This window comes from Bubalus kerabau, chromosome 5, assembly GCF_029407905.1.
Source record: "Bubalus kerabau isolate K-KA32 ecotype Philippines breed swamp buffalo chromosome 5, PCC_UOA_SB_1v2, whole genome shotgun sequence".
Lineage (NCBI taxonomy): Eukaryota > Metazoa > Chordata > Mammalia > Artiodactyla > Bovidae > Bubalus > Bubalus kerabau.
The window spans coordinates 19,921,014-19,941,114 of record NC_073628.1 but is presented as its reverse complement, the minus strand read 5'-3'; the positions used below and the strand labels follow the sequence as shown (position 1 = coordinate 19,941,114).

The following is a 20,101-nucleotide window of genomic DNA, read 5'->3' as shown; positions in this document are numbered from 1 at the left end:
AAGATAGCCTGAGTGGTGGTGTCTGCTGCAGACAGTTAGCACTCAGAGACCACAAAAAGACCCTTTAGAGGGCTTCTGGGCAGGAATGGGTCTCTTAAAGTCACATTCCCATCCCTGTATCTCAGTCCCTCCACCCCAGACCCCGGCCTGGCTCTCCACATGCAGGGTGGCATTTACCAACTGGTGAAAGACCAAAGAGAGAAAGGGCAGGAGAGAGGAGGGGTGGAAAACCTTTACTGAGAAGGCATGACAACCAGGACCCCGACAGATAAACAGAGAGAAGCCCCAAAGGGGAATGCATGTTACCCATCTTCACAAAGGAGAAGGGCTATTATTAAATAACTGTTGTTGAGAGCCATTATCTCCATTCAAAGTTTGAATGACCATCACACTTGAGGAATGTTCTGGCTAAAGGGATTTTGCAGCTAGCTGTCAGTCATTGGAAAATCATTTATATAGCAAACATTTCTGTTGATCCAAACACTCTCTAAAGTACACTAGTCCATATGCTTTCCTGAGTTCAATATTACACATTTTAAAAAATGTCTTTCTTGAATGATTTAGAAGATTAAATTCCTTGGTATGTCATTCAGAGACCAAATTCCTATTGTTAGGGAGTTACATTTGAGTTTCAACTTAGCTCCTTTCCATTTTATATTTGTCCGTCCTTTCCCTTTATTCTTGAGGACAATTAAAGCCACTGACCTCCTTTCAAGAAATATCAAGAATAATGTAGGTCTTAGGCTCAATTTGCAACTCTGTTCACCATACAGCTTGACAGCCAATGAGCATATACATCTTCTTTCATATGCAGTATATTTAGATAACATAGATAAAGTTCTACACTACAAAATTGTACTGACCAAGGCCTACCATCACACAGCAACTACTTTCCCACAGGTGAGAAAAAAGTTAAAAATCTTCTGAAGACATAACTTATCCCAGAACTGTGCTTACTGTGTTTAACTAAAACATCACCTTTAAATGATGTCTTTTCTCCCAAAAAGTAGGATGCAATCTAAATATTAATTTTAAAAATGTAAAATAGCTAAGGGTAACTATGTTCATCAAGTTTCCCTGGTGGCTCAGTGGTAAAGAATCCGCCTGCCAGGGCAGGAGGCATGGGTTCGATCCCTGGAGAAGGAAATGGCAACCCACTCCAGTATTCTTGCCTGGGAAATCCCATGGAGAGAAGAGCCTCGTGGGCTGCAGTCCATGGGATCACATAGAGTCAGACACGACGTAGTAACTAAACAACAATTATGTTCATCAAGATGTTGTTTTCTAGTTTCTTCAGGGACGTGATTGCAAAAAAAAAAAATGGCTCCCAGGAGGAACTCCCAGGTGGTAGAGCTGAAGAGTTGGAAAAGATCGAATTACTCTAGTCCAAGGACACTGTTCCCACCTGGAGCTGGAGCTGCGGTCCCCTGGTCAGTGTTTGCATCTAAAAACAGTTCTGCTGCTGCAGCTGCTGCTAAGTCGCTTCAGTCGTGTCCGACTCTGTGCCACCCCACAGACAGCAGCCCACCAGGCTCCTCCATCCCTGGGGTTCTCCAGGCAAGAACACTGGAGTGGGTTGCCATTTCCTTCTCCAATGCATGAAAGTGAAAAGTGAAAGTGAAGTCGCTCATCGTGTCCGACTCTTAGCGACCCCATGGACTGCAGCCCACCAGGCTCCTCCATCCATGGGACTTTCCAGGCAAGAGTACTGGAGTGGGGTGCCATTGCCTTCTCCATCTAAAAACAATGAGCAGCTACCAAATATCAGATTCTACACTAGGGAAGAGGGCCTGGTCAGTGTGGACACGGCGAAGTGCTCCTGCTTTTTGCCTCAAAATCAAATTTTAAAGTCCTAATAAGTCATCAACCACCCTCATTTCAATTATATCTACTCATAGACGAGATTTAAAAGTTGACAACACAGATTGTGTAATACTGATAATGGCTTAACTGAGATCTGATTCCTTAGGGAAAAGTTGCCCCATCCCTCCAGGGCCCCGCAGGGCAACCTAAACCTTAGGAGAATGTCCAGATGTGGAGAGTGCTGCTTTGTGTAAGCCATCTAGCCCTCGATTTCCTCCAGAAAGCCCCCGGGGTCCCCTGAGTCATCACAGACCTCAATTATTTATTCAACAGGCACATCAAGGCTTCCTCTGCCAGGAACTTGTTAATCATTCAGTAAATAGCGACTTTGTGCCTCCTGTGTGCTCAAGACACACAGGTAAACAAAGACCCCTCCCTCGTGGACCTCACGTTCTATCTGACTCGGGATAAAACTGAGAAGGATGGATCTCCATCTGCAGGCAGTGGAGAAGACAGACTCACAGAGAACTGGAATACAAGATAACGAGGAGTTTACCTACAATACCGAAAACAGTTCTGCCAAAGCCTGGGGATAGGAAGCCATGGAAGGCTGCACAGTGTACTTGGCCTCATGGATGGTCCCTAGACTCCACAAACAGGCGCAAGTCTTTGCCCTTCTGAATTCTTGCTGGACTTAGACATTTGTAAAAGAAATGCTTTGGGGATCAGCTGCCTTGTCCTGAAGCCTAACTCAAAGGCATCAAAAGCAACACTCTTCCTCCTACCAACCTTCCACGTAGCTGGGAAAAAGGTTTAATGGAAATGTGTTTTCTCTTTCCGGTGGACAGAGAGAGTAACGCTGTGGCCCCACACAGGGTCCAGCCTGAGCTGGGCTGAATTCATGAAGCTTCACTCTCTGTGACTGACATTCCCTTGGGTAGAAGCCCTTTGCCCACAGAGGAAGCTGGAAAGAGGGAGTTGCCAGGGCTCTGGAGGGCTCTCATCTCAGGAAATAACTCTGGGACAGAAATGGATGACCGCTTCATTATTTTTTGGAGAAAGAAAAAAAGAACCCTCCCTGTTTCCACTTGTAGATAGTGACAGAGACCAGCTGCTGTAGACGTAAATCCTTTCAGAAAAAGCACAAGGACTGTTTGGGTGAAAAAAAAAAAAAAAAAAAAAAGACATGTTGGCCAAGGAGAATTCCCTCCTACATGACAGCTATTTGGATATCGGTTGGACCAACGTTTTTGTCTTGGCATTATAAACGTTTCTGCCTAAACACAAAACAACTGTGTGAATTCAGCTTTACTCCCCAGCCTAGAGGCATCCATGGGCTTGTCTGAATGCAGAAATGGTTTGAATTCTTGGTAACAGAGGGCAGAGAAGAGCTGAGCTCACTTCCTTGAATGGGAGCCGCAGTGCCCAAGCAGCCAAGCAAAAGTGTCTGCAGCAATTTTGTGCTTAGGAAGCAGTGGGCTCCCAGCTTTGGCCCACCCCAGCCTCCAGGTCCACTGCAGCCCCACTGCTCACCACCCCACCGCCCTAACTCACCACCAGCCCACCAGCCACCTCGCCTGTCCATCCTCACCGCCCTGGACTTTCAGGATGAAAATGGGCACACCATGCAGAGGGGGGAGAATGCAGTAGTTTGGTTTATGTGGGCATCTTGCATCCAATAAAATGCTTTGGGACTCTGGGAGCCCTTGCTTCTTCCTAAAGCATGTGATGACCTCTGGAGTCCCGCCCTCCACAAGTCCTGGACACAGGCTGGGATCTACAGGCTGACACTTGCTTCCATTTGGGTCACTCCAAGCGCAGGTTGAGTGAAAACCAGAAGGAAGGGAGGCGAGGGACTCAGAGGGGTGTTTCAGGCCAAGGCAGCAGAAGAGCAAGGAAACCCAGGGAGACCAGGCTCAGTGGAGGCTGAAACCAGTTCCCCTCAACTCTGTCCCCTGCTCTGCTCTGCTTCTAGGTGATAACTGTGATGTCACTTATGAGTTTTCATTGAGATTATTATTTTGTTGTTGCTGTTGTCTTTGCGACCCCATGGACCACAGCACCCCAGGTTCTCCTGTCCTCCACTATCTCCTACCCATGGACTGCAGCACACCAGGCTACCCTGTCCATCACTATCTCCCAGAGGTTGCTCAAATTCATGTCCAATGAGTCAGTGATGCTATCTAACTATCTCAACTTCTGCTGCCTCATTCTCCTCCTGACCTCAGTCTTTCCCAGCATGAGGGTCTTTTCCAATGAGTCAGCTCTTCACATCAGATGGACAAATTATTGGAGCTTCAGCTTCAGCATTAGTCCTTCCAATAAGTATTCAGGGTTGATTGCCTTTAGGATTGACTGGTTTGATCTCCTTGCAGTCCAAGGGAGTCTCAAGAGTCTTTCCAGTACCACAATTTGAAAGCATCAGTTCTTCAGCCTCAGCCTTCTTTATGGTCCAACTCTCACATCCGTACATGATTACTGGAAAAATCATAGCTTTTATATGGACTTCTGTCGGCAAAGTGATATTTCTGTTTTTTAATATACTTTTTAAAAGCCAAAATTATAGTGCTACCAACAAACGCACTGTGATTTAAATTTGACCTTGCCTTGTGGTCTTTGTGTTAGTATTCTAGGTCAAGAATTATGGCTATAACATACCCAGGGTAAAGAGACTACACATGGTAAATACAGAAGTATAAGAAAGCTGTCACAGAAAATACAGATGATGCAGGTTTTCCCTTTTTTTTTCTTTTGCAAGTTGTGCATAATTTAAATAGATTTGCAATAAATGTTTCCCTTAAAATCAACAATTTAGAGTTCCTATAAATTTATATTCCAAGCATACCCTGGAACACAGGAGAAAAAGAATCTGGCTTCCAATAGGATTAGTCATTCAAAAGATACTTTCCCTAAACAACGGCACTTTTGCCAAACTAAGGGCTTCCCAGGTGGCTCAGTCGGTAAAGAATTCTCCAGAAGTGCAAGAGACCCAGGAGACGTGGGTTTGATCCCTGGATGGAGAAGATCCTCCGGAGAAGGAAATGGCAACCCACTACAGTATTCTGGCCTGGGAAATCCCATAGACAGAGGAGACTGGAGGGATACAGTCCATGGGGTTGCAAAGAGATGGACACAACTGAGAAAATGAGCGCGCACACACATGCCAAACTAGAGACAACACTGTCACCCGTGTCACCGAAGCAACACCTCTCATTCACAATACAAAGAGTTTGAATGTCTTCTTTCTGAATATAAATTTGTTTTTTAAAGACTCAGGCTGAGTGTTACCTCTTCTAGGGAGCATTCTCTAAATCTTCTTGTCAATCAGATGGACGTTCTCGATCTTCAGGTTTGGGATTCACTTTCACAATGTACCTAACAAAGTTCAGAGTACTTCCTTCATCATAAGTTTCTGATTCTGTATCATAAGTTGCTAGAGGGTAGGGACTGTGTCTTTTTAGCTGACACGTTGTATTAACAGATGTGCAATATGCTTGCCAACTAAATGAAGAAAAGACCTGTATGTGTATATAGTTAACATATGCAAGAGTTATGTCTCAGTGCCTGAGTACACCCAAGATAGCAAAGATATCTCTGAGACAAAGGGAAAAAGGGACATCACCTGTGATGATGTGTCCATATGCAATTCTGAGGTTAGATTTCTTCAATATTAACTGCAAGCAGGATCATATTCTTCTCTGAACTAAAGGACATAGCCCATTGATGAGTGTATCGTCTCCCATTATTTTCTTTCTAATTCTCATGAGAAGTCCATTTGTAGTTTTCAAATCTTTTAAGACGTTCTCTTCCTTGATCTGCCAGTGTAACAAAAGCTACAACGTCTAATTCTCCAAGAACTCAACTGTAAGCAGATTTGGATAGCTGAACAAGCCTCAGTCCCCCAAAGAAACTGTGGTCACCATAAGCAGAAAAGAAATTGGTAAGAATTGAAGATGGATTCTTTCTGTCACTCCTAATTCTTTAAGAACCTGATTTTCTTGACTGAGTATTACAACTGATGGTAATAAATATTCCATGTTATTTCAAGAGCCAGAACCGGCCCATAAAGACTATGTTCTGATCCATGGGTTACTAGCTTCTGCGTCTCAAAGTCAATCCACTGATCCTTTCACTGAGTTCACGAAGCATCAACTCACAGATTAATGAACGTGTCAGTCTTGTTTCTCCCCAACTTCACTGCTAATGAGTCCTCCAACTCTTACTTGAAAATAGGCTTGAAAATGACTCATATCCATCTCCTATTTCTCTGAACAAGTCTCATCTTCTAATTAAACATAACACTCTCAGGTTCTGTATGAATTGACACAGCTCAACCAATCTTTCTTAGAATACTAAAAATGAACTCCTGTTATTATAATATTACAAAAGTCATTCACTAACATCTCCCGAAAGGAACAGAATATAGGATGATTTTTGTCTGCTGAGCTGTGATAATCAGGGGCTAATAGTGCCTTGTAGACCATTTTATATTTCCTCCTCCTGGAAACAAATATCTCTCCATTACTCTGCTGGGATGGTGCTGTCAACCGAGGCAGAAGGGGGCATCTCTCGTAAACCTCAAGGGAGTATGTTAAAACCTGCCCGCTCTTCTATGTCTAGGAATTTTACGAGCACAATGCCCTTCTTAAGTCTCTGAAACTTTCCGGAAACTAAGGCTCTGCTCTTTCTAGTATGGGAACATCCTCTGCAAAACTAAAGGTGACATTGAATCAGCTGTCTGACAATAAAAGTGCCTACAGCCTTGTCCTCAAATGGCATTCCTCATCCTCTATCGAATCCTGAAATTCAGAAAATAACCATGGTTGTTCTTCAGACATACTCCAGTGCCATGCATGTAGTAGGCACTCAATGAACAACTAAATAAAAAATTGGGATTTGCATCATTCAGAACCCTGTGGCAAAATGAGGGTTTGGCTAACAGAATCAGATAAAGGTAGACTCAAGGATAATTACAGGCAAGATATTAACAGTGAAATGTTCTTCTTTATAGCTTTTACTTTTGGGGTAGAATCTAAGCAATTACATTGGAAAGACTGATACTGTATCTGAAGCTCCAATATTTTGGCCCTTGATGCAAAGAGCTGACTCACTGGAAAAGACCCTGATGCTGGGAAAGATTAAAGGCAGGAGGAGAAGGGGACAACAGAGGATGAGATGGTTGGATGGCATTACCGACTGAATGGACATGAGTTTCAGCAAACTCTGAGAGACAGTGAAGGAAGGGAAGCCTGGTGTGCTGCAGTTCATGGGGTCGCAAAGAGTTGGACACAACTTAGAGACTAAACAACAATTACAAAAACAATTACACGGAAAATCTATATTATAAGAGCAAGAAAACTATTATAGTAAATTTGGGAAAGAATAAATGTGTGAAATATTATCAGGACCAAATTATATTTCATACTATTGATGTTAATTATTTGCAAGAGGAAGTTATGAGTGACAGCTGTTTCTTTTTGTCTCCAAATTTACATGCATGCATGTCTGTGGCCATACCACCCTGAACGTGCCCGAGCTCATCAAATTTACATGCCTGCCTCCAAAAGTACATGAATAACAAACATTTTTAGATTAGTCCTAAACTTTGAATGAATAAAATGAATCTCAAATATGGCCAAAAAAAAAAAAAAATGGGATTTGATCTAGTTAGCTAGTATTGACCAGCTGCATAGCCCTGTATTAGATGCTATGGTAATTCCCAGGCTGAGACTAAATCACTTTTCTTTTTTATATAGTTATTTTTCTAGTTTATGAGACAATTATAAGAGACAATGAGACAATTATAAGACCCTGTTACTCAACAGTACAGTGGTTCCTCTCAGACCAGTAGCATGGACAAGCACTTGGGAGCTAGGAGAACTACAGAGCTCAGGTTCCATTCCAAAAAGATCCATAAGAACATTAAAGTTTGAGAAATGCTGGTGAGCCTGGTAGGCTGCAGTCCATGGGGTCGCTAAGAGTCGGACACGACTGAGCGACTTCACTTTCACTTTTCACTTTCATGCATTGGAGAAGGAAATGGCAACCCACTCCAGTGTTCTTGCCTGGAGAATCCCAGGGACAGGGGAGCCTGGTGGGCTGCCATCTATGGGGTCGCACAGAGTCGGACACAATTGAAGCAACTTAGCAGCAGCAGCAGCAGCAGCAAGTGCTATATTATGGGAACATAAAAGATGAAGAGATGACTTCTGGAAGGATGCTGAAGGAAAACTTCAAGAGGAATTGGCATTGAAATGGGCCTTGAAAAATTGGTAGCTAGCAGTATGCACACAGACTCAGAAATAAGAAAATGGTAGATTAGAGAACAAAGAATAACCCAATACTCAAATGGATTGTAGGGAAGTGGGAGATGAAATTGAAAGACCCTCTAGGGCAGATTACCAAACTAAAAGCTTGGACTTTTTTTAGTATAGCTATAGATCTAAATAGCAATAGTAGTAGTAAATTTAACAATAATATATTATCAAAATTAAAGTTACAACTGGTATAGCACATAGTGGAATATTACACAGCAATGTAAAGGAAAGAACTATTGATACACTGAGCAGCATGAGTGAATTTAAAATAAAGTAAGCCAAATGAAAGAAGACTACCTACTATATGATTCCATTTATATGATATTCTTGAAAAAGAAACACCATAGGGTCAAAGAACATGGCCTGGAGGTGAGAAGAGGATTTGACTATAAAGAAGCATAAGGAAATTTTTTTTTGAATGATGGAACTGTTTTATATCTTGATTGTAATACATTGATTTATAGATTATAAATACTTGACTTATACATTAGCCAAAATTTGTAGAACTATACACTAAAAAGGGTGATTTTTACTGTTTGCCAATTATACTTTAATTTTAAAAAAGTGTGCTGGGGGAAATATAAAGTTATAGTACTAAAAAATTAGATTTTTTTTTTCCTAAGAAACTGGAAACAAAAATGAGTAAGCTGGAGGAATGATGTGAAGCATCTTGGCTTCAAGGACAGCTATAGCAGAGGTCATGGTATATGCGATTCTTGGCCACATTGAACCCAGAGAGAGCTTCAAGATAAAATGTCAACTCTAACCCCATAGTGACTGCCAAAAAAACCCCCAAAGAGCCTAGAAGTTTAAAGAACTACTTTTCAACCTACAGCACGTGGAGTTATGTCAGATATAATCTAAAATGTAGATATGGCTCTGGCTCTCAAGAAGCTCTCAACAAAACTGAGAGATGCCGTAAATATAAAGATAGCTATTGAGAGAACAATGAATGAGTGGAGCCCGGAGAGTTTTAATAATGCCCTTTAACACTGAACGAAGCACACCAGCTGCCTTCAATCTCTCAAATCCAGCGAGCAACTTCTTGGACTATATCTGATGGTCATTTTTCACGGTGGGGTTTTATTTGTTCTATTGCCCAAATTTTAAGTTTCAAATTTCTCAGCATACTGCTAAACAGCTTCCTGGCATGCTTATATAAAGAGGGATTTGGTAAAGTCAATGAATTTTAGAGTTGGAAAAAAATCTCATCAAATCTGTCCATTTTTTATTTGAATGAACTGAACCCAGAGAGGTTAAGTGTTTAGCGGAGTGATAAAGATAGATAGACTATGGTTGACTGGGACCTCCTTACTGAGTGTGTGTGCGCATGTGTGCTAAGTCGCTTCAGTCGGGTCTGACTCTTTGCGACCCTATGGACTGTAGCCCACCAGGCGTCTCTGTCCATGGGATTCTCCAGGCAAGAAAACTGGAGTGGGTTGCCACGCCCTCCTCCAGGGGTTCTTTCTGACCCAGGGATCGAACCCATGTCTCTTCCATTGGCAGGAGGATTCTTTACCACTAGCGCCACCTGGGAAGCCCTTACTGAGTGTGAAGACAAATTTCTTCATCTCACAAAGTCTTTATTTCCTCAACTGTAAAATGGAAAACATAATACCAATCCTTTCAGGATTATTGAGGAGGGTTATATAAAATGAAACCATTTTACACATGATAAAATGGTCAATAGATAGTGGCTATTATTATCACTGTTTTATCACAGCGCCTGGCACTAGTAAGCATTGACTAATTAATAGTAATTGTGGGGTTTTTTTACTGCAGAGGTTATGTATTCAGATATTAGAAGCAGAACCCAGATGGCCAATATACCTTATCTCTTTCTAAAAAGACTTGTATTTAAATAATCAAAATAGGATTCGCTCCCATAATCACAGGTTGAGTAGCCTTAGCCAAGAATTTCACAAGAGAAAAGCGCCACAATTTCAGTTGAATGGCAGTCTGCTTGTACCATTGTTATGCATAAAACCAAGAAGTAAGCAGTTTTCTTACCTTGGGGGAACAAACAGGCTGAAAGCTTGCATAGCACATGGGGGAAATATCCAGCTTCCTTTGATAGAAATGTGAATCTTATGTGGCCTTACACTTTGGCAACGAGATATAAATGTAATCAAGTTGTAAGCTGCTGTGAGAAACACGGCAAGAGTTTTTGTTTGTTCTGCTTTTTACAACTTTTTTGTTTTTGTTTTTGCTTTTGCTTTTAAACCGTACTTTCCAACCCAATTTACATAGCAATCACCTAGGAATCACCTGAGAATCAGGTTTCAAGGTACAGCCAGACGGTCTGCATTTCTGACAAGATCCCCTGCGATGCTCATTTTGAGCACCGAGGCAGTGTCTGGACTCCCTTGGTTAAATTCAGGAGTGGTTACAGCAAGGTGTTTGGAAGGCAGAGCCCACTGAGGTACAGGCAAGAAGAGTCTGGGCCACAAGCTGAGCAGAGGTTTGGTTGTTATCTTAGTTGCCTTGCAAGCCCAGCCAGGGAGAAGGTGCAGCCCAGGAGCTGTGCCTCCGTCCTAAGCCCTGTACCAGGCGAGGGCGAGGGCAGCATCTGACAGGGCTTCCTGCCTTTCCTAAGAAGCCAGGGTTTGAGTTACTTCGCCTCAAATGTCAAGAAACTGATCACTGCTCTTCCCCCATTCAAAAAAATCATTTTGGCTTAATGATTACTAGGAGCTCCAAAGGGCACTATATTTTTCATATTTTAAAAGTATTTATTTGTTTATTTGACTGCACTGAGTTGCAGCATGTGGGATCTAGTTTCCTGATCAGGGATAGAACCCAGGCATTGGGAACTCTGAGTCTTACCCACTGGACCACCAGGGAAGTCTTATTTTATGCACGCTGGACTTAAATCTTATGGAAATTCTTTGCACTATGTTTTGCAACTCTTTGAAGTTCCATCAAAATTTGTCCCAAGAAATTCCATCAAAATTTGTCCCAAGAGGGCTCAAGAGAGAGATTTACTGATCTTGTCAACTAGACCTTGTAGCATTGCTTCAGAGTCAGTGTCTTCCTAACAATGAATCATTAATTCATAGATTCTCCTTTGGAAAAGAAGCGTAAGCCATGGTATTCTCCCAGATAAATCAACCATTGGGCTAAGCAGAAAAATTTAGCCTGAATTTGTATACGTGACTCAAAGTTACTAGGTTCCTATGAGACATGACTCTAGCCACAGCTCTGCACCCATATGGTTTTGGTCCTTTAAAAAAACAAAAAAATTGTATTGGAGTATAGTTGCTTAATGATGTGTTCATTTCTAATATAGAGCAAAGTGAATCAGTATACGTATATACGCCTTTGGTTCTAATCAGGTCTCACCACCAACCAAATCATTCTGAGTACCAGCCTCAGAGTCCTCATCTGCTAAATGGGAACAAGCGTGCCCACCTCACGGACTTCCTTGTAGGTTAAAGAAGCAGCCCAGCCCGTGCAGAGCACAAGGGCCCCAGGACATGCCAAGTGCTCATGAAACTTCATGGGTGATTATCCTTCCTCTAGTGAAGTCGAGAAGACAGGTATTACACCCAGAGAAGCATCAGGATTAAAAAGTTGAGTTCCTTACAGCTGCATTTGCAGTAGAGCGTGGAGAAAGGAGATGCCAGGGCAAATGAATGAGTGGTCTTCGTATCTAGGTTGGCGCAGGAATGAAGATTCCCCTCAAATGTCACTAAGTAGCTGTCCACCACACTTATTGTGCTCAAATGCTAAGTATGTTTTCATTTCTGAAAAGAAGGGGAGAGAGAAAGAGAGAGAGGAGGAAGGTGGGGTTGGGGGGAGAAGGAGGGAGAGGAGGAGGGAAAGGATGTCCCAGCTCCCTTCTGCTGTTTGATGCAGAAATGGGAGTTTTGAGTGGGTAATTAGAGAAGGAGAACTGCTGTAAGAAACAGTTCTGTTCACCAATCGATAAAACCAGGAGATATAGCAGAGCCTGAATTATCAGTAAGAAATCAAGCAACACTTTGATGCCATCACTGAGGGACCTGGCAGTGCCAACAATGTGTTTCCGGAGCATTTGTCTGCCCTCTGACTCACCCTCCCTGGGGACCTGGCACCCACACACCCAATTTGTTACAAGGTTACTTCAGACTCTCCCTCAACCTTATTGGCACTATTTTCATTCTTCAAAGCTCTAGGCTGTTTACTTCCATTCTCATGAAGTAGGTGGAGCACAAACCATCAGTCACAGTTTTTTCGGTATTCCCATTTTAGAGAGGAAGAAAAGAAAGCACAGTCTCATCAAATTACTTGTTCTCAGTTCCAAAGCCAATCTCCAACAGACCAAAGCCTGCACCAGTGCCAGTTCTGACCCCTTCACCTCTGAACCCCATTATCATCCGAGGCAGGCAGTTGGCCCAGATCCATGCTTTCAACGCGTCCTCCAAGGTCACAGGTGACCCCGTGTTGAAGGGTTACACCCTGCTACCCACCCTCCCCCAGGCTCTGCTCTGGGACCTCCCTGCACCTCTAATAACCGGCACCTCCGTGTAAGCAGCTCTCTCTGGGACCAGGCTGCCCACATCCTCAGCGGCGGAACCAGGACGGAAGAGACGGCCTGGCTGCCTTCGCTGTTTGTTGTTTCACTCCTGAGTTGGCAAGGATGGGAGTTGTTGATTTACAATTAGGAGCAGCGTGCTTCTTCAAATATTAATATTAATAACGACGATGCTGAACACATGAAAAGGCCTTTTCATCTTCAAAGCACTTTGCAGACATTAACTCATTAGCGCTCTCTCCCCTCCGCTCAGAAACAACAGGTAAGGAAGAATCTCCAGTCCCCCCGCCCCTGCCCGCGGAAGCAAAGAGGTTTCTCTTTAGATAAAAAGAAGGTGTTGCCGTCCAGACTTAACAGCTGTCGAAAGAGTCAGAGTGCCAGGCGTTTTACAAATCAAATGGAGCTGCCAGAGTTGCCATTTCAGAACCTGGATTTCCCGTTGTTTAACAAATATCTCTCTTTTCAGTTGCACAGGAATGGTATGAAGTAGGAGGGGAAATGGCCTTGTGATTTAAAAAAAAAAAAAAAATCTTACCCGAAAGGTGATTAGGAAAACCTGCAATCAAATGCCTTGGTCTTGGTAACCTAGCATATTTTGAACAGTTCGCCTACATGAAACGCAACTTTAAAAGGGGGTGACAGAGATGTTTTCATAACAGATGAAAAGCCCCAACCAAAATGAGATTGCCAGATATAAAAATCACCAAAGGAAGAGGGTGGCCATCCACACCCCGTGCTGTGCGCAAAGCTGCCCAGGGATTCAAGCTCTACGAAATACCCACCTTGACTTTCAAACTCCTCCTGCCACAGGTACAGTCCAAAAGAAGATGTAGAGTCCCTTGGAAAACTGAGTCACGAAACAGGTAAAAAAAAACCAAAAAGCCTAGTCTGATTTGCAAGACTCAAACCTGTAACAATTTTCTCACAATGTAAGCAATTTATGAAGCTGATGAGCTTAAAAGAAAATTCTTCCAAAATTTCAGAAGTAAAACAATGGCACGCTAGGAGTGAAAGAGAAAAAAGGAAAGAAATGTCTACATTTAACTACGCTTTATTTCTTTGGAAACGCTCCAAGATGTGAAGAAAATTCAGTTTCTGACAAGTAATCGGCGAGTGTCTAAAATGTGCGTGATTTTGCTCTTATGAAATAGGAGAAAAGGGGAGACAGTTTTGATTTCAGACTATTCTAACAAGGTTAGGGAGTATTTTTGTAAATGGTTCTTAAGCAGTTGAATGAAAAATATAGAAAAATGTGAAAAGAGAAAGAGAATGCCGTTTGTATCCTGAAAGTCCCCATCAATTTACCGGTTAATTCCACCAAATACACACACACAAAAAGGAAAATGGACCGCAAAGTTTTAGGCAGAAACTCACACCCCATTCACTTACTACTTTGCCGGAGAGACTGTGTGAAGAATGGGTCCAGAGTGAGCTCCCTCAAAGTCTACGGTCTCTTCCCAACTACCTGCGGGAATCCTCTGCTCCGAGGCTAAAGAGGATGCAGGGACCATAATGTTCCTAATAGAGCGGCCTCCTTAAATTGGGGGGTGTGGTCAAGCCCAGAAAAGCTGGAAAAAAGGCAGTGTTCCACGGGCCCCTTACTCCACGAAGGCAGCCACTAGGATAGGCTCCTCGATCTAGAAGGAAAAGCAAATCAGATTACTTATTGAGATAACTCCAGATCACACCTTAACTCCTACCATTGGAATTGCCCTTCAATTAAAGGTAATTCAGCCACGGAGAGTAGCCTGGAGAGATGTGAACTAAAGACAACTCCTGCAATGGGATAACTCTCAGCGTTTGCTCTAGCTTTAGATTTAGTCTCTACTGAATATGTGAATATTCATGACTCGCATTTCTTGACTTTCTCAATGGAGACCCCATTTAACCTAGACCAGGGGTCAGGAGAGAGTTGTAAGGGTCAAGGCAGACTGGCAGAGAGCAGACTGTCTACCACCCCATCACCAGCTGAGCTTATCTCTAGGAACCAGGCTTTATCTCTAGTAACCTGATGTGATATGTGATGTTTCCTAAGGAAATGAAAATAACTCTATGGAAGCCAGCAGACCAAATAGAGAATTGGGAATTCTGAAACTAAGCTAAGTTACCCTCCATGTAGGAGTGGTTTTAGGTGATCTCTAAAATAGATTAGTTACAGTGACTGACTCCTAGTCCATGGTACAGGAATAGAAGGGCAGAAATACTGATATATTCCTCATTTAGAGAAAATCTAAACAGTGTGAAACTCTTCTTCTAGGTGAAAATACACAGATTCAGAAACATATTACAATGTAATATCATTTCTCTGATAGGATTATTTCATTACGATTTTTTTTTAAGTCAGTATTTGGCTGCATAATTTAAGGCTTTTATCTTAAAATTTTCCATTTACTTTGAGGAATGGATGGGAGTTAAAATATGCCATGGTTGACTCCTTGCCCTTTCTAAGGAAGACACAAACGCTCAAGTTTGAAAACTATGAAAATATAGTAAATGTCCTTCCTAGGGCAACATTATCTTTATCCTTTGTTGTACAAAGGCAGCAGTGCAATGAAGATGGTACTGTCATGAAAACAAGATTTTTCTGCTTATCGTTTGCCTTTGCACATTCAGTGACTTAGAGGAGAGAAGAGATAGTGGAACTGGTTCAGCTTTAATAAATATCTGTGCAACGCACTGTGATAGGCATGGGGGAAAACGTCAAGTTCACACTGGAGTTGGAAGACAGCCACATAAATTGATCACCTCAATCAAGTGTAACACATGCTATGAGAGCATCTGTGAAGAGAGCGACAGAAGCTTCAGCCTGTGCCCTCAAGCTCCGTCAGCTCCAGTACGCTGTATCAAAAGCCCATGTATCAAAAGCCCCGTATCAAAAGCCCAAGGCCAACTGAACCAGTCACAACCAATTATAATTGTATTCATTGTATTTGAAAAGAGTTTTAAAAGAGAAAACAGTGTAGAGAAGACCTGGATTCTTGCCTTACGTGGGTGTACAGTGTTATTTTTGAAGAGCTCTGGAGTCTGGCGTTGTCTACACAGAGTTCACATTAGACATCAACCCTTCAGAACCTAGGGTCATCCTCTGCCCCTGTGTATCAGGGTGGCCAAGAGCATAAGCTAGAAATCTAAAGAGCAGAAAATAAGCCTCACGCCTGCTGAAGATGGCCTGGAGATCACCTAGGAGAGCAACAAGTGTTACCAAACAAGTATTACAAACTGATGCTATAGCATCAGATGAATATATGCAGCAAAGGAGTGAAGGGAGACCCTTACCTTACCCCCTATGTAAAAGTTAACTCAAAGTGGATCAAAGACCTAAATAAAAGCTAAAACTATAAAATTATTAAAGGAAAACATAAACGGAAACTTCATGACATTGGGTTTGGTAATGATTTATTAGAATCACACCAAAGGCACAGACCAAAAAAAAAAAAATGATAGACAAGTTGGACTTCATCAAAATCAAAAACACTGGTATTGATACATAAAAGCACACCATTAACAAAGTGAGAAGGCAACCCAGGGAATGAGAAAAAATTTTCAAATCCCTTATAATTTGGATTACAGACTATGTAAGGAACACTTGCAACACAATGATGACAAGAAATAACTCCATTGAAAAGTGAGCAGAGGACTTGAATAGATATTTTTCCAAAGATATACAAATGGCCAATAAGCACTTGAAGAGATAGTTAACATCACCAGTCACTAAGGAAATGCAAATCAGAACCACAATGAGATACCATTTCACACCTATCAGTTCAGTCAGTTCCAGATGTGAAATTTGATATATTTCACACCTGTATCAAAAAAACAATAAAATAAATGACAAGTGTTGGTGACAAAGTAGAGAAATTGGAAGGGTTGTTCATTGCTGATGAGAATGTAAAATAGTACAGCCACTATGGAAAACAGTATGGTGGTTCCTTATAAAATAAAACACAGAATTGTCATTGGATCTAGAATTCTAACTCTAGATATATACTCAAAAAAATTGAAAGCAGGGACTCAAACAGATATTTGTACACTGATATGCATGTCTAGTCAAGGCTATGGTTTTTCCAGTAGTCATGCATGGATGTGAGAGTTGGACTGTGAAGAAAGCTGAGCACAGAAGAATTGATGCCTTTGAACTGTGGTGTTGGAGAAGACTCTTGAGAGTCCCTTGGACTGCAAGGAGATCCAACCAGTCCATTCTGAAGGAGTTCAGCCCTGGGATTTCTTTAGAAGGAATGATGCTAAAGCTGAAACTCCAGTACTTTGGCCACCTCATGCGAAGAGTTGACTCATTGGAAAAGACCCTGATGCTGGGAGGGATTGGGAGCAGGAGGAGAAGGGGATGACAGAGGACGAGATGGCTAGATGGCATCACTGACTTGATGCACATGAGTTTGGGTAAATGCTGGGAGTTGGTTCCGGACAGGGAGGCCTGGCGTGCTGCGATTCATGGGGTCGCAAAGAGTCGGACATGACTGAGCGACTGACTGGCTGAACTGAACTGAACAGATGCATAGCAGGATTATTCACAATAGCCAAAATGTAGAAGCAACCCAAATGTCCTTTGACAGATGAATGGATAAACAAAATGTTGTCTACACAAACAATGGAATATTATTCAGCCTTGAAAAGGAATAAAAGTCTTCAACATGCTACAACATGGATGAGCCTGGAGGACAGCATACTAAATGAAATAAGACAGACACAAAAGCACAAACATGGTATGATTTCACTTACAAGAGGTATCTAAAATAATCAAATTCATAAAGACAAAAAGTAGAATAGAGGTTACCAGAGTCTGAGGGAAAGGAGAAGGCAATGGCACCCCACTCCAGTACTCTTGCCTGGAAAATCCCATGGACAGAGGAGCCTGGTAGGCTGCAGTCCATGGGCTTGCTGAGAGTCAGACACGACTGAGCGACTTCATTTTCACTTTTCACTTTCATACTTTGGAGAAGGAAATGGCAACCCACTCCAGTGTTCTTGCCTGGACAATCCCAGGGACGGCAGGGCCTGCTGGACTGCCGTCTATGGGGTCGCACAGAGTCGGACACAACTGAAGGGACTTAGCAGCAGCAGCAGAGTCAAAGGGAGAGGGGGACTAGGGAGTTAGAGTTTAACGGAAACAGAATTTCCAATCAGGATGGTGAATCTGGACCTGGAAGACGAGGATAGTTAACACCACCAAACTGTGCACTTAAAATGGTACATTTTAAATTATGTATATTTAACCAAAGAAAAAATATATTAATATATATACTGTCCTGAAGGAAAAATGTATAGCATTAGGGTTAAGAAGGCCTCCACAGAGAAAAGGTGTTCTCTGCCACTTGGATGGTACAGGGCAAAGGTGAGTGACCCTCAAAAGAAGAGGGTCTTGGCTCACAGGAGGAGCACAGCTCACCTTACACAGAGTCCCCAGCTTCATCATCAGTCCAAAGGGAGCCAATGACACCAGCCCAAATGCATGCACGAGATTGTCGAGATTACTGTATTATTGGATGATTATGGAAACAGTAAGCTGAAAAAGCAATATTGATTGTTCTTTTCCATGCTCTGCAATATTACATTCTACAAAGAAGGACCTCGGTTGAGATGATTATATGGTTTAAAATCTTTAAGAAAAAAATTAAAGCCCAGGACCTCAGGGACATGTATCCATTTTGGCTCCCCTGTGAAAGATTTATATTAAACGAATCATTTACTCAGAAATGGACTCACAGACACAGAGAGCAGACTTGTGGTTTGCCAAGCTGAGCGGGAGGGATGGATCAGAGTTTGGGGTTAGCAGATGTAAGCTATTACATAGAGAACAGATAAACAAGGTCCTCTGTATAGCACAGTGTGTGATGTGCTCAGACTCTCAGTCTTGTTCGATTCTTTTGCGACCCCACAGACTGTAGCCTGTCAGGTTCCTCTGTCCATGGGATTTCCCGGGCAAGAATACTGGAGTGGGTTGTCATGCCTTCCTCCAGGGGATCTCCCCACCCCGGGGAATCGAACCTGCGTCTCCTGTGTATCCTGCATTATAGGCAGAATCTTTACCCACTGAGCCACCTGGGAAGTCCATAAAGCACAGGGACCTATACTCAATATCTTGTGATAAACCATAATGGAAAAGAATATGAAAAATAATATATATATATTTTATAATTGAATCACTTTGCTGTACAGCAAAAATTAACACAACATTGCAAATCAACTATAAAGAAATAAATTGTTGGCTTCTCTGAAAGAGTATCTTCATACCCTAGTCTAAAAGATGATAGGTTCAATATCATTTAGACACAGTTGGAATAGAGCCTGAATGAATCTAGAATAATTACAATCAAGCTCTTTACTGTTTTTACCGTGAAGACATCTCTTTTCCTTTTCTCAGCATGACAAACTATACTGAAAGTTGAAAGTGAAAGTCACTCAGTCAAATTCGACTCTTTGCCACCCCAGGAATTACGCAGCCCATGGAATTCTCCAGGCCAGAATACTGGAGTGGTCAGCCTTTCCCTTCTCCAGGGGATCTTCCCAATCCAGGGATCGAAACCAGGTCTTCCGCATTGCAGGCGGATTCTTTACCAACTGAGCCACAAGGGAAGCCCAAGAATACTGGAGTGGGTAGCCTATCCCTTCTCCAGTGGAACCCTGCAAGTTAGTATCTCCTAAGAGGAAAAATGTGGATTTAAATTCTGAGAAACTTAGACTTCCCAGGATGTTCAACCCTTCCACCATCAACCTTCCCACCCTCCCACTCCAACCCCTCAAATGCAGGAGTGCCCTTCACAGTGACCTACTTCGATTCTTTTAAAAATTTTATACTGGAGCGTAGATGATTAGCAACATTGCGCTAGTTTCAGGCGAAGAGCAAAGTGATTCATATAGATGTATCTATTCTTTTTCAAGTTCTTTTCCCCTTTAGGTTGTTACAGAGTATTGAGCAGAGTTCCCAGTGCTATATTGTTGGTTATCTATTTTAAATATAGTGGTGTGTGCATGTCATATACAGTGATTCTTTATACCCATTATCAGCACATAAAAAGGAGTAAGTTCCGAATTGAACAATGGCGTTCAGTTTAATGAGAAACAAAATGAAATCGCCCTTTATTGCCTTCACATGTTATCTTGTCTTTCCTTCCAGCTCCCTTGGAAAAACTTTTGATGCTTCAGAAGGCTCCGTATACACAGGGAAGCAGTATCTAAATGAATTACGAAAACTGAGGAGGCGTAAAACCCAGAGACCTGTACAAGTGCCGTCGTCACCAAAGACGGAGGAGGCCGCAGACTCGAGGATGAAAGGGAAGCAAGGAGCAGAGAACCCTTGTCTATTCACACCCCGGCTCTGGGACTCCTTATCCTGTACTCTGTAATGAATCGATCTCCTTTCCAGGATCAGACGCCAAGCCTTTGTCTTGCGCCAGACAGATCAGCAGTGGCCCACGTACGTGTGAGCACACATCTGGCTCCCAGGTGC

The 20,101-nt window shown here is 42.4% G+C and overlaps 1 protein-coding gene across 2 annotated transcripts in view; it reads right to left on the bottom strand.

The window, feature by feature from the left end:
* The window catches only part of ETS1 (ETS proto-oncogene 1, transcription factor), a 138,549-nt gene extending 124,296 nt beyond the window's left edge, over positions 1-14,253 (bottom strand). Inside the window, exon 1 of one of the 2 annotated variants that reach the window (XM_055581203.1) lies at positions 14,026-14,253. The gene's annotated coding sequence lies outside the window, so the exon portion shown is untranslated. The remainder of the gene's footprint in view (positions 1-14,025) is intronic. The other variant, XM_055581197.1, reaches the window with a different exon arrangement.
* Positions 14,254-20,101: the final 5,848 nt, after the last annotated feature.